We start from the raw sequence: 15,935 nt of genomic DNA, 5'->3' as shown, positions 1-15,935 counted from the left end.
TGGGCTTTGCCCAGCTGTTTCCGGACTGACGTCTTTCCCTCCCCGATCCTCCTCCCAGGGCGAGAAAAAGAAAGGGAGAAGCCGAGTCGGCGCCCTGTTGCGGCCGGAGCTGGTTCCGATCCCGAAGCGTAGAATTTCTCCTTATTTTCGGTTCAGTGTTTTAGTGTTCACTGTTTTTAGAATAGTGTAATTTTATTTTTGCTAACAATTTGAATGTAGGCCCCTCTTGATCTTGAGGCCCTAGGCTGAAGCCTAGTTAACCTATAGGAAAATCCGGCCCTGGTTGTAGATGATTTTATGGCACTGCTTTAAGCCAGAATAAGGATTTGAAATAACTTATATGTTATAAGAGGTTCTATGCACTGAGATGATAGCCTTTGAATGATACTCCAATCTACTAGTTTATTTATTTATTTATTTATCCATTACTTGGGAAAGTTGATAAGTTAGGGAGCTGAAAGAATTGCTTAAAGGATTTATTAATTAGATCTTTTTATATCTAAATATTCAGAGATCTTGACACTTTGGGCTCCTTTTACTAAGCTACGGTAGCGTTTTTAGCGCACGCTGCCAATTAGCACGTGCTAACCCCCGCGCTAAGTGTAAAAACTAACGCCAGCTCAGTGGAGGTGTTAGCGTCTAGTATGCGTGGCATTGTAGCATGCGCTAAGCGCGCGCTAAAACCACTAGCGCAGCTTAGTAAAAGGAGCCCTTTATGTGCAAAATTAGTAGTTTGAACAATTGACTCATTATTTAAAAAAAAACAAGAAAAACCCTTTTTCTAATGATTTGATTTATTGTGGGTTGGATATTCAGTGAAGTGATCCGTGCTGCGTATTTGACTACCATGATTAGTACCAGTCTTACTGTAGGCAGCACCGTATCTTTTGTCTCTGAAATTCTACAACTTTAATCAATTGTAACCACAAATTTTACTGTAACTGCTATGTCTGTTACAATTCTTATTGTAAGCTGCATTGAATCCATGTAGAAAATTGCAGGATATAAGAGATTGTATGGCATGGTATGGTATGGTATGAGTCTACCTTCGTGAAGGGCCTGGGGTGTGTCAATTTTGGAGATGTCATAATTTTAAAAAGCTCTAGTGAAAAAAAATGGTACAATTTCATGTGGAAAATTAACAACTAGCTGTAAATGTTGTGTAATATTTTATTTACCTTTGTGGAATTTCTAGAATATTATGCAAAAATACACAAATTACAAAAATATGTTTACTTGCTCTGATAATTATTTTTATGTGTTTACATTGCATATTAAAGCCTTTTGTGCCTCAATTATCAATTTATCTTACTTATTTACCCACAAACAGGTGTCTTGCCAAAGGATCTGGCTCTTTTGAAAATAGGACCTGAATCACATAGCAGATGACTCACATCAGCTCTAAAGTTCATGAGAATATGGATTTCCGAGCATAATGTGAAAGGAAGGAATCTGAAAAATTTAAGAATAGTTGTAGAGATCTGTGTTGGGCTTTACATTGTAAATTGGTTCAATATAAAAATAAATTGCAATTGGACACAAGTGGCCTCTTTTACAAAGCCGCGCGGCAACAGCCCCGAAGCCCTTTAAATCTCTATGGGGATCAGGGCCGTTAGTGCAGGGCAGCAGCTAGTGCAGCTTTGTAAAAGAGGCCGAAGGTTCCAGGCATCTTTTCTTCCAGCTGCGACTGTTGAAAGAGGTAAGGAAGATAGTCATGCCTACAGAGAGAAGATCAGCTTGGTATGGTTATAATGAGTCTGTTCTGCAAGCTATGTTGTGTAGTGAAGAGGAAAAGGAGAGAAGGGATACAGTGGAGAAGATATTGAAGAACAGAGGTGAAGGAGATGAGACGACACAACTTGAAGACTTTGTTTGCTCACATTTAAATCTCTTCTGTTTAATACTCCGGCCTTTATTCATAAATTATTAATCCCTTATTCCTCCAATAGAACCCTAAGATCAGACCAACAGCATTTACTAATGATTCCCTCGTTAAAAATAATAAATACGCGCCGTCAGTATATTTTCTCAGTGACAGCTCCCCAAACTTGGAATTCTCTCCCCATCTATTTACGTGAAGAAATCAATCTAGACAAATTTAAAAATAAACTGAAAACTTTCTTATTTAACGATGCTTTTGTAATCTAATACCATTGGTTCCTTTTAATCAATATTCAACAAAATTTTGGACCTAACTGTCTTTTTTCCTCACATTCAACTATTTTTCATCCCATCCTTTTGTGTTTTCCATTTTTGGCTTCCCACTCTGCTCAATTACATTGTAACTTCTTTCCCTACCTTCCTTTTGTTTCCAGTTTGTCTAGTTATCGTCTGTGTCTAGTCAGTTTTTAATTGTTTTAAAATTTCTTTTATTCTGTAACTTTTATCCATGTGTAAATCGCCTTGAATATTGACAAAGCGATTAATCAAATAAATATTAAACTTGAAACTTGATGAGACCCAGGAAAACACCATCTTTCAACATTGAGGCAACTACTCTTAACTGGAACTCCTGAGTCCCTGAGCCTCCTCTTACCTGTACCAAGCCATTTCTGAGTAAACCCATGGTGGATCCAGACTGGCCATTACACATCCAGTCCATATAAGGTACATAAAAATTACAACTCAGGCTGCTGGTCATGTGTACAATCAGGAGAAGAGGGAACTAATATTATATTAGGGGTCAGGTGGTCAGCAGGGCGCTGAGCCAAAACAGAAGCAAACAAAATATGGTCCTTTTTGCAGGATTTTGTTAAATAAAATAAAATGAACTGCATAAATTGCATTTTAAAAACAGTTATGTGGTGGGTTAATAAAGCCCATTAAATAAATAAACAAACTGTGATTTGATGTAAGACTCACTTTAAGCAGTTTCTGAAGATAGCTTTAGATTCAGCATGCAAAGCTACATTATTTGGTCACTATTATGAAGGGCCGCTGATAAGTTCTCAGCCCAACCAACAAAGCTGGGGCAGTTTCCATCAAGGGCTATACACGTAGTGCAGTGATTTTCCACTTATTTCATTCCGTCAGAAAAATATGGAACAAAAAAGTGGAAAATCGCTGGACCAAGTGTATAGCCCTCGATGGAGACTGCCCCAGCTTTGTTGGTTGGACTGAGAACGTTTTAGTGGCCTATTGTAGTTTGTAAAATTTGTTTAAATATAAATCTACCCCTAAAATTGACAATTGATACACCCTAATAGTCACTGAATGATTGTTTCTTAAGTATTTGTAAAATCTACTTTAAGAAATTGTACTAAAACCCATCATGAAAGAAAAATTCTGAGCATGATAAGCTAGTATATTTCTATTCCAGTAGAATGAAATTACATGAAGACATACAGTACAAGACATATTACTCTAGAGCAGTGGTCTCAAACTCGCGGCCCAGGGGCCACATGCGGCCCGCCAGATACTATTTTGAGGCCCTCAGTATGTTTATCATAATCACAAAAGTAAAATAAAACAGTTTCTTGATCATATGTCTCTTTAGCTATAAATGACAATATTATTATTAAGACTTAGCCAAAAGGAAAGATTTATAAACTACTAGCTGATTACCCGGCGTTGCCCGGATATTTATTTATCCCAAAATGTCCAACCCCCTACATGTCCCACCCCCCTATGTCCCACATGTCCCACCCCCCACGTTACCCCCCCCCACATGTCCCATATGCCCCACCCCCATGTCCCAACCCCCTACCCTCCACATGTCCCAAAGGAATGTCCCTCTCTATGGGGCTGAACTTAGACTTAAACGGCATCGGGAGTGTCGGTATTCATCTCTGCGAGCCCGAAAACTATGGGTTGGACATTAATATCTGTCGCTTTTGATAATTTTAACTTATCACCCCCTTCCCACCCCCACAGTATTTTACCCCGTCCCACCTGCACAATATTTATCCCCAGATAGTAAGTCATATGTGTACCAAGTTTGGTTGAAATCTCTCCATGCGTTTCAGAGTTATGCTGAGTATTCATCTGTGAGCCCGAAAACACTATGGGGTAGATACTAAAATCTGTCATTTTCAATCATTTTTACATATCCCCCCCTTCCCACCCCCACAGTGTTTGTCCTCAGATAGTAAGTAATGTGTATGTCAAGTTTGGTTGAAATCTGTCCATGCATTGAAGAGTTATGCTGGAACATACATACATACACACACACACATATATTCAAACTATAATGTGAAATATTTGAAAAAATGAATACAATACAACTAACGCAAAACTTGATTATAAACAACATTTTTAGTTTCACCTCCAGGAGCAAGAACATATAAAATCTTGGGTGAACCCACCCTTGAGCAAGCAACTTAGAGTTGTGGGCCGCGAGACCCCCAGAACATATCACCCCAGGTAGTGAGGGATCTGCATACTAAGTTTCGTTCAAATCGGTCAAGCCATTTTTGAATTACTGTGAGAATGGCAGCTTTTTACATTTTTTCCATTGACATGAATGGGTGAAATCTGATTTTCTGTTTGTAGCTCCGCCCACGTGTGCAGGTGGGCCGCGAGACCCCCAGAACATATCATCCCAGGTAGTGAGGGATCTGCATACCAAGTTTCGTTCAAATCGGTCAAGCCGTTTTTGAATTACTGTGAGAATGGCAGCTTTTAACATTTTTTTCCATTGACATGAATGGGTGAAATCTGATTTTATGTTTGTAGCTCCGCCCACGTGTGCAGGTGGGCTGCGAGACCCCCAGAACATATCATCCCAGGTAGTGAGGGATCTGCATACCAAGTTTCGTTCAAATCGGTCAAGCTGTTTTTGCGTGATCGCGGCACATACACACATACATACCTCCGATTTTATATATATACTAGTCTTTAAGCCCGTTACATTAACGGGTGCTAGAACATATGTGTGTGTGTCTGTCTTTATTTCTTTCTCTCTCTCTCCTTAGCTGCTTTTTTTCTTTCTGCCTTTCTTTTTCCTTGGCTGTCCATCACCACCCCTTGCCTGCTCCCCCTGTCCATTTTCCCTTCCTTTTACCTCCCCTGTGTCCACCACCACCCCTTCACTGCTCTCCTTATGCAGCAGCAGCCCTTCTCCCTTTGTTTTACCTCCCCCCTGTCCAGCAGCACCTCTTTCCTTCTCCCCCTGTCCAACATTAGTCCTCCGTTCCTTTTCTTCAACCCCCTGTCCATCAGCATCTCTTTCGTTCTCCCCCTGTGCAACAGGTGCTAGAGTAGATGACTGTTTTTTTTTTTCCTTTCTCTCTCTGTGCTTGGATGCTGTCTGTCTGTCTGTCATTCTTTCTGTCTGTGTCTCTGTCTTGCGCCATGCCTGCCTATCTCTCTGTGGCCCCCTTCTCTTCCCCGGCATGATTGGTGTGTGCCCCCAGAACACCCTTCCCCCCAAAGCAGCCCCGTTTCCCAATGCCCCTGCCCCCTTTTGTGCCATGCCTGCCTGCTCCGTGGCCCCTTTCTGTTTCCCCCCTATGATTGCTGTCTGGCCCAGGAAACCCCTCACCCCAAAGTAGCCCCCTTTCCCTCTCCCCTTGTTGAGCCATGCCTGCCTGTTCTGTGATCCTCTGCCCATGACTGCTATGTGCCCCCAGCACACCCCTACCCCCAAAGCAGCCCCTTTCCCTCTTCCCCTGCTTGCCTGCCATGCCTGCCTGCTCCCTGTGCATCAGCATCAGCATTTCCCTCCCCCTCACCTGTTCCTTCGTAGCAGCATGGAGATAAAACGGCTCCCTTAGTTCTTTGCTGGATTTTTTTTAAGTTTAAAGATGCCTACGCGGCTCCTCTCACGATCCGGCCTGCGTCAGAAGCCTTCTCTGACACAGGCCGGGATCGTGAGAGGAGCCACGGCGGCAGTTTTAAACTTAAAAAAAAAAATGCAGCGAACTAAGGGAGCCGTTTTCAAAGCCGCCGCCGCGGCTCCTCTCATGAGCTGCACTTATATTATGTCGGAAGATGAGAGAGGAGCCGCGGCGACGGCGGCAGATTTCAAATTAAAATAATTTATGCGGCCAGCCGGCTCCCTCGAAACCCTCCCCCCCTTTCCCTTCCCGCGGTCCGTCTGGCTGCGTTGTTCTCTCCCTCATTCTCAAACCGTCCGTGCCAGCTGAAGTGGGAGTGGGGGGGACTCAGCACCAGCTGGGCGACTCGAGCCGCCGGCCCCCAGGAGCTCGAGGCCGACGGCGGACATGGCTTGCGTTGCCGAGTTTGGTGACGTACAACCCGCGCATGCGCACTAAAAAAAACCCGACAGATCAGGGAACACGTTTTTTTTAGTGCGCATGCGCGGCCTAGCATTTTATTATATTAGATAGATAAAGAGTTTTACCTCATGCAAAATTGTCATTTCTTTAATAAGACATTAACTGTTTTTTTCTGCGGCCTTCCAAGTACCGACAAATCCAAAATGTGGCCCTGCAAAGGGTTTGAGTTTGAGACCACTGCTCTAGAAACTTTCCTACCTCCCAGAAAAGGAATGGAATGCCAAGGACTTCCACAAAGAGAATTGTGTGTTCATTATCTCCTCCTGATAACACTGTTCTCACAGTGAATAATGATTTTGTTATAATAAAATATGTGCCCTTCAGCTTTCCTTTAACTCCTGTAGAGACCCATTCGTTAAATACATTAAACATGCTTTTCTAACTTGCATGATTGCCATATTGTTAAAGAACAGCAATAATGCACATGAAAACTCCATTACCATTGAATGCTGAAACCTTTACTATACTCTAGACGTATTGGAAGCAATTCCATAAATGGGTACCTCTATTTAGCTACCCCAATGACATGTGGTAAAAACCTATTCTTTAATAGCATCTGAGCAACCATATTCCATTATACAATACTAGTGTAAGTCAGTATTAGGATTTATTAACTGGCTTTCATTAAGTGATTCACCCAAGGCACTGGGCAACACGTTTTAAAATTAGGTACTCTAAGGCCCTCTTTTACTAAGGTGTGCTACCCGATTTAGCGTGCGCTAAATGCTAACACGTGCATGTTAGTGTATGGACACGTTAGCGTTTAGCATGCGCTAATTCGATTAGTGCACGCTAATCGGTTAGCGCACCTTAGTAAAAGAGGGGGGTGAGTATTTTCCCTATCTGTCCCAGTGGGCTCATAATTTAACTATGGTACATGGGGGTCAATGGAGGGTTAGGCAACTTGCTAGGGTCACAAAAAGCAGCACTGGGATCAAACCTCAAGGTACTGGGATAGCAGCTCTAACCACTAGGCCATTCCTTCACTCCACTTTGCATTTATGTGCCTGCGTAACTGTAGCTGTATTAAATGTGGCAGAGGTGAATGTAATTTATAGAATGAGGGGGTGCTTGAAAGTTCCCAGCCTAACCATTGCAAATGCAAGCAGTGTCTCACTTCCGGCTCACCACATAATTGTTTCCCACGTACTCACCTTTATAGGACCCCCAGGGACCCCTGAAGAAGACTTTTTGTCGAAACGCGGACCGTGTTGGGTCCTGTATCTCTAGTGGACTAAGGCTCTTATGTGGATGATTTATTTTTATGTGGATGGAATTATTTTATGTGGATGATTTCAGTGTACCTTTAGAACTTTGACACTTTCAAATAAAGTCCATTTAAGAACATTGTCACTCCACAGAGTTTTTTTTTTGTTGTTTTCTCTGGATTTTCTTCTTTGTGGATATTTTGGGATCAATTCCTTTTGTTTTTTTGCTTGGTGCTTGAAAGTTCCCAGCCTAACCAAGAATGGAATGACATGGAGCCATAAAACTTGCAAGTCATTCCACATATTCACCCCTAAGTTCAACACAAGTGGCACATCATGTCAAATGCTCTGATGTCTGCTCATTGAATTAATTCTCTGCTGCTGCAATCACCTCCAAATCACTAGAAAATTGTCAGCCTTCAAAACTCTTTTTAAGATTTGGAAACAGAAAATAGTCAAATGAAGCAAGATCTGGTGAGTAAGGTGGATAGTCTATGCACTGAAATCCCAACTGCATCAAACCATCCATCATTTTGCCAGTCATGTGAGCAGGTGCATTGTCTTGCATGAAGAGAACTCCTTTCTGCAGCTTCCCTCTCCTTTTTTTTCTCTCATTGCCTCTTTTAATCAGTACAGCAAATTTCAGTAGTATTCTGCATTAACTGTTTGGCTTCTTGGAAGATAGTCATTACAACACCTTCTTGATCCTGAAACACTGTGGCCATGACTTTCCTGCTGACTTTTGGGTATTGAATTTCCTTGGCTTTGGAGAACTGTTGTTTTGTCTCAGGATCATAGTGGTGTAACCATGTTTCATCAACAATAAATAGTCATTCCAAAAAGTTGGTACCAATTTGCTGAAAATGCTGCAAAATCAAAATGGAAGTGTCTACTCGACATTGTTTCTCATCAGCATTCAAACATTTGTGCACCCACTTGGCTGATAGCTTCTGCATACCCAGCTGCTCATGGATTATACATTCAACATATCAGTGGCGTAGCGAGAGTAACTGGTGCCTGGGGTGGTGGCGCCACTCTCCTGCCCTCTTCCCCGCCCCACCCTCTGCCATGTGCGTGCACACATGCCCACACCCCAGCCCTGTACTTTTGTAACTTCAGCGCGAGCAACGAAGAACTTGCTGCCCGCTTCAACTTTGGAGCTCGCTCTGATGTCACTTCCATCCAGATGTGATGTCAGAGAGAGCTCCGAAGCCGGTGCGAGTTCCACACTTCAAAATTCCACCCTTTTCGCTGAAGTGATTGAATCAATGACCTGAAATAATATCAAATCATAGATTTATGTTTCTGCAAATTGGCGCTTTGCAAAATTAAATAACACTCTTTTCAGCTACAGTGGCAAAATAACGCTTAGAATTTAGGAAGTTGTTGGTTGGGTTGAGAACATTTTAGCACCCCTTCATATGGCTCTAGGCACAATTTTATAAAAGTTATGTGAAACGTATAGAATTACGCTTACCACAGTTATGTGTCATAACTTTTAGGTGTGCCCATTTAGGTTAAGGAAAACCTGGCCTAAATGCCCGCACCTAAGTTGTGTGGGCATCGGCGCATAATCCAAAAACTTGTGTATAACTTAAAAGAACATCCACAATCTGCCCCCTAGCCACACCCCCTTTTCGGAGTCATGCACTTGAACTGACGCATAACATTTTGGGCAATGCACACACCAAGTTGTACACGTAACTTCCAATAAATGCCAATTAATATTAATTATGAGTTAATTGCCAATTATCAGGCTTGTTAAACAATTAAGTTATGCTTGCAAATAGCTGTGCACACTACTATGCATGCATAATATAAAGCACTATAAACTGAATTTGAGGGTAACTGTCTAATTATAGGCAAATTGCTACAGAATTACCCCCATGCTTGTCTTAATGTAGATTTTCACTCATATTCAAATATCTACATCAGGGGTAGGGAGCTCCGGTTCTCGAGAGCCGCATTCCAGTCGGGTTTTCAGGATTTCCCTAATGAATATGCATGAGATATATTTGCATGCACTGCTTTCAATGCATATTCATTGGGGAAATCCTGAAAACCCGACTGGAATACGGCTCTCGAGGACCGGAGTTCCCTACCCCTGATCTACATACTAAATTATAACCAGCTTATTGCTTTTGGTTAAACTCTAGTGAAATGGCTAAAGAATAAATACAAAAGATAATCAAGCCTGAAACCTTTCACTGCAAAACAGGTTTGAGAGCTCCAGTAATTAAATGAGGTAATAAGCAGATGGTTGAATGAGACTTTGTATGCTGGTCTGCAAACAGAGGATAGGGAGTTAACAGATTGTTTGTGATGGTGCCATCCCCCTCCATGCCTCAAGCATCTCTTTTGTGCTCAGAATTAATGTTTTTAATACCCCCAAATATCTGAAGTGTCAGGGGACCATTTGCAACAGTTGCTATTTGGCAAAATGGCTATTTGATATTTGGGGTTGATTAAAAGCAAAATGCATATTAACACATACTGCCCAGTATTAACATTAACCTGTGGAAGTTAATTGATGTTAGATGGTACTGCAGGTATTTACTAGGGAATTCTCTTTACGGTACCCAGTATTATGTGCTATTTCTGTGCCGATTTTTTGGTCTGGAAAAATATCACAGAAGCAAGAGACTGCAACGGGAAGGTCCAGCAGCCATCTTGGCTGCAGAACCAATAGGGGCAAGAGCAACTGGTAATCACTCTTGCCCTGAAGAGTTACTAGACCACCAGGAGATTTAATGGTAGGCCTGGTGAGGACCTTCTGGTGGTGGATGAAGGATGGTAGTGCTGGTGGTTAGATGCTGAGGGTGATTAAGGGGGAGCAGGCAGAGGGAGAGGTTGGGCGGAGAATGCTGAGAGTGATGGGAGGACCCAGTTTTCAGATGCCAAACCCGAAACCAAAGTTGAAATTTGATCAACCTCTAGTGTCAATAAACCAAGCTTTCGAGTTCTGCTATGCATAGTAAATTTAGAGAAATTTGATTAATTATAAAATCATGGGATATTTCTTTATGTACATAATTATATTTATCTGAAGTTTTAACAAAGAACTCGAACAAAAAAAAATGCTGTAAAATTAAAATATGCAATACACTGTTGCAAGATTTTATTTTGAAGCTGGAGTTAGTGTTGGTACATTTTTACCAACTGACTCCACCCAAAATTGCTTCTGACTCAACAACTCTAACTCCTCAGCCCTGACCTGAATACAGGGGCACTCGGTGAAAGGAGTAATCCGATTGGCTAGATGAATCCTTTAATCTACTGTGGTTTTCCTTGTCGAACCAGGAAGCAATAATCCTGATTTCAGTTTATCGACTGACTGCTAGCTTTTTCTGTATGCCCAAAACACAGTAGCATCCAAAAGGCTGTGAATTGACACAGGCAGTTGAACACATCAAGAGAAGCATCTTTAACAATCCAAAGACAAGCGTAGATCATCTCAGCTGTACTATCCTCAATGTTTCACTGCTATTTCATAATAAATCAAAATGGAAAGAAACATTGCATTCACGAAGTATTACAAGTATTACAAGGCAAGAAGTGGAAATGTCCTAAACTCAAAAAAATGAGACTGATCCAGAACACTGCGGTTCGCCTCATTTTTGGACTAAAAAAATGGGAGCATATTACCCCCTTTTATCAAAAACTTCACTGGTTGCCAGTAGAGTCCAGAGTTCTGTTCAAGTTTTCCCTGTATTTGTTACAAAGCAGTTTTGGGGATGCTACCAGATTATCTTGCTTCTCATTTTTCTTTGAACTATTCTAATAAGAGTACACGTAGAATAAATCTATTTAATTATCCTTCTATAAAATTATGTCAATATAAGAAGTTTTTTGACGGAATTTTCTCATTCCAGGCCGCTAAACTGAATACATGGCTTGGAAAAACCTATATTAGAGGCTACTTCTTATTCTGTTTGACATGTTTACAACTTAGTTGTGGTACTGTTTAACTTCTTGCTTTTAACTGATGTATTCCAATTTTATTGATTGTCTTTAATATGCATTCTACTTTTACTGACTGTATGTATTGTTTCCTTTGTTGTGAACTGCTTTGAACTTTTGGTATAGCAGTATACAAAAATAAATTATTATTATTATTATTATTAACCCTTTCAGGACCATAAGGATCGTAGGCCAATTTTTGTGGTTTTGATGACATTTTTATGGTAAAAAGGGCTTGCAGATGCCAAAAAATTGATTTTTTTTGTGAAATATCATTATTTTTATTTAAAAAATCACACTTCTGGCTTATGGACAGTGTGGCAAGTGAATCTTCTCGTCAATCTGGCAACGACGCTAATGAATGAATGTCGGAACCAGTTTGTTTACATAAAGGCAGTATCATATGGAATCTGTACATATCAAATTTAGAACTGTAGACTATCCCAATCAAAATTTATAGGATTTTAAAGTTATGGGACAAATATGTCCCTTGGTCCTGAAAGGGTTAAACAGACTGGTGAATGTTTTGCAAAAATTTCCTTTTATTCATCCAAAAGTAACTCAATGACTCAACATGTACGTGTTTCGGCCAAGGTGGCCTGCCTCAGGAGTCTTAAAAATCTCGTTGTTGATGTAACTAAATAGGTCCACAAAAGCACATATACGGTACTCAAATCATGGCTGCAGAATTATGGATGGCTAAATAGAAGATACCACATCTTTAGACTCTCTGAAGTGCATGCTAAAGCCAAATTGATTCCGTCCGCATCCGCGTTCACTACGTATTATATAACCTGTTGCATTTACTACTACATTAGGGCCAGATTCTGAAAAAAAGGCCCTAAATTGGTACCTACATTAAGGGCTCCTTTTACTAAGGTGCGCTAGCGTTTTTAGCGCACGCAGGAAATTACCACGCGCTACGCTTCTAGAACTAAGACCAGCTCAATGCTGGTGTTAAGATCTAGCAGGCGGGGCAATTTAGTGCGCCCCTATTCCGTGCGTTAAAGCCCTAGCGCACCTTAGTAAAAGGAGCCCTAATTATCCAAATGAGGTTTTTTTTTCCAGTTTAATTTTAGTGTTGAAACATTTTATTAATCATTTTTAATAAACAAGAATGCAAGCAAATAATGAAGTACAGCATGAAGCAACATCCCCCAACCCTCCTACCACTCCCCAACTACCGCTCATCCAGTAGATGTAACCCAGAACCAGCAAACCCTCCCAAAACACGAAGGTTTGGGAATCTGTGTTCTGATAATCCCCGAACCTCTACCCCACAAAACAGGGCTAAGTTACATACCCCAGCCACCATATTACACAATAAACAACATAGCAACCCACCCCGCCAACCCCCCCGACTCAAAATGACCACAACTATCCGAAATATATCCCATCCCAGAAGATCACATGGCTCTCAGTAGGAAGTCCCTCCACTCTATTATATTACCTAAATGAGTTTTAACAAGCTCATAGTTGGAAAAAAAATAATTGCCTGATAGGTGCCTACCCAATTCTATAAAATGGGTGTGTTTGGGGACAGAGATAGAGATGGATGCTGCTAGGCACAATTCGCAAAAGAATTTAGGCTCCTGCAATGCAGGCTAGTAAAACCTTGGCCTACATTATCGGCACCTAACTTTCATGATGTGCCATTCGACACAATTCTGTAAGTGGCACTTAAGCATGATTGGCATGCGCCCGTTGCCTTTTTTCAAGGCACCTGATGATTTAGGCGCCGTTTACAGAACCTGACCCTCAGTGGCTATTGTTGATATTCTTGTGGTCATCACTGGCCAATCGCATTCCTCTTTTTGGGTCTGGAGTCACAGCTTATGTCGTTGCTTTTCATCATTCTCTCGTCTTCTGTGCCAACTTTGTTTTGATCTACTTATAGAAAGAGAAAAACACATTTGAGATTTATTGAATTACCTTTCTATAGAGAAGAATAAACCATCATAACGCTGATATGGACAGAAATGCCACCCGTCTAAACACCATACACAATTAAAATTGCAAAGAGCAGCAATTATTAAGACTTAATGTAGTTAAAGAGGCAAGTTTTAATGAAATCAGTGTTGTATAAAGATTTAGCTTTTAACCAGTCTCAGCCCTACATGTGGTAGTTCTAATCCTCCGATATTTCAATTCGCTTTCCTTACGTGCGGTTAAGTCTATTCTGTTGCTTCACAGCTGGATGGGCTTGGAATGTATCGGAAACATGTTGGATAAAAAGACTTGTGTGCAAACTGAACAAGAAAGAACAACTCTTGCTGTTCTCACTCAGGTCTTTTATTATAAATGGGACTGTCTCCTATGAGGAGCTTGTTATGACATGACTTCAACAGTTTTGTGCAAGCAAACAATTTTCCATTCCCAGCTGGAACTCATCCAAAAGGTGTGGCTTCTAGCACTTCAGGCATGAATGAGTCACGCCTCCTCCTTGCTTTTGGGGCATCAAGCAGTACCATAGCTCAAGGAGTGGCCCGGCCTCTTTCTCTATCTCTCCCTCCACCCCCCACCCCCCCCAAACATTGCTCACCACAGTTTAGTTTCATATTCCCTCACAGACACCTGACAGCTATCACCCATCGTGGCCATGCACCAGCTTCAGTGAAAATGCAAATGGACTCCTGGTCCTGGTTTCTGTTTTAATAAGGCTTTGGGTGTGTCTCTTTGTACTGATACATAATACTGTGCTGATAGGCTTTAATGTTAATGATGATTACTTTTTCCAAAGTACAAATTCACAAGAGAAGAGCATTTTTCCTTGAAAAGGTAGTTTTAAAATAATGAGTCATTTATTACATGAGGCTGTAAAGGGTGTAGATTCAAAAGTAATATTAGGAAATACAGTACAGTATTTCTTTAGAGAAGAGGTGGTGAATACATGCGAAAGGTTTCTAGTAATCTAACCCAAGTACCAGAACCTGGGAATTCTCTTTCATAATATCCTCGCTTTACCCTGGGTTTTTATTTCACTGTTATTATGTTTCCCTTTTGTTTCTTCTTCTTTTTTATATTTTAATAATGAAATGGTAGTTTAAGAAAAAAAAAAAAAAAAAAGAAGGGTGCCTTGGCAGGGAAGGCACACAGACACATATATTATGCCTATTTTATAGAGGTTAGGCTGCCCTGGAGTAATCTGGAAGAGTGCATGGGTGCTTTCTCTGACAGAAAGAAGCTTTTCTGAAAATAGGAATTTTTACTATGCTTTGAAATTTTGCAACAGCAAACAGGCATATCCTGACCCAAAGCATCAGCTGAAAACACAATTGCGTTGGCCTTTTTGTGAAATTGTATTCTACGTTCAAGAAACAGCAATTGCTAGATAAGTCCGATTTATATACAGTTCTTTGGATAGAACTTTTGCACAAAATAATGCTGGTGGATAGATATAGCAAAAAAGAACCCAGGCCTTATGATTAAAACAATATTAACCCCCTCCTTTACATAGTTGCGCTAGCGTTTTTAGCACCGGCTGTGGCGGTAACAGCTACATGCTCATAAAATGCCGATGAGCGTTTGAGCTGATACTGCCACGGGCCGGCGTTAAAAACGCTAGCGCGGTTTTGTAAAGGAGGAGGTAAAGCAGCAACTTGTTTAGCACCAAGTGAAAGTGCTACATTTGTTGGGCATGATTTACTGCCCTTTATATGAAGGTTCTGCCTCACTACTAAAAAAGATGAAAAAATATTTATATAAATTAGGGCTGCTGCACATTGATTAAAATTTGTAATCACATTTGTAATCATCAAACTTTTCCAAAAAGAAATCAAAACTCTTCTATTCAAAAAACACCTTCCATCATTCTAACCTACATGCACACGCATACCCCTTCATAATCACCACCCCTATAGTATCCCCTAGCCAAATCCTTCAAACCTTCCCCAAAATCATACTCAGAAACCTAAAAATACAACCCCCATTCGGGATCAGAATATTGCTTCCCTTAACACTATGTAAGCAACCTCCATCTGTAACCAGAATATTCCGTCCCTCAACGTTATGTAATAATCTTCCTAATTTGTATGTATTGCTATTGCTATGTAAACTTGTTATGTATATGTTATATACCTGATATATAAACTCCCTGGAAATGTCCAGTTTTCACCCAACTTTGTAATCCACTTAGAACCGCAAGGCACAGGCGGAATAGAAATCTCTAATGTAATGTAATGATTAATTGATAAAGTGTCTCCCTCACATTTCCATGTATACAATGCAAAATATAGACAGCAGGTATACTCAAAACTCACATATTTCAGTTACTAAACTGAAAATAATATAATGTTTCTTTATTGCTGGTGATTTTATTTTTCTAATCTTGTTGTTCCATTTCTCTGGTTCTGCTCCTCTGGCTGTGCTCTGAACTCTGTTTCAGGGCATCATCTCAACTATTTCTTTTCTTTCCCCCTCTCTTCTTTATTTCTTGACCTATATATATAGATATATATTTTTCACATTCAACTTTCTTCCATATTTTCTTCCTCCTCATATCTATCTTATTTCCATCTCTTCCCTTCCT

The sequence above is a fragment of the Geotrypetes seraphini genome, chromosome 2, assembly GCF_902459505.1.
Source record: "Geotrypetes seraphini chromosome 2, aGeoSer1.1, whole genome shotgun sequence".
NCBI classification, from domain to species: domain Eukaryota; kingdom Metazoa; phylum Chordata; class Amphibia; order Gymnophiona; family Dermophiidae; genus Geotrypetes; species Geotrypetes seraphini.
This window is presented reverse-complemented; position numbering follows the sequence as displayed.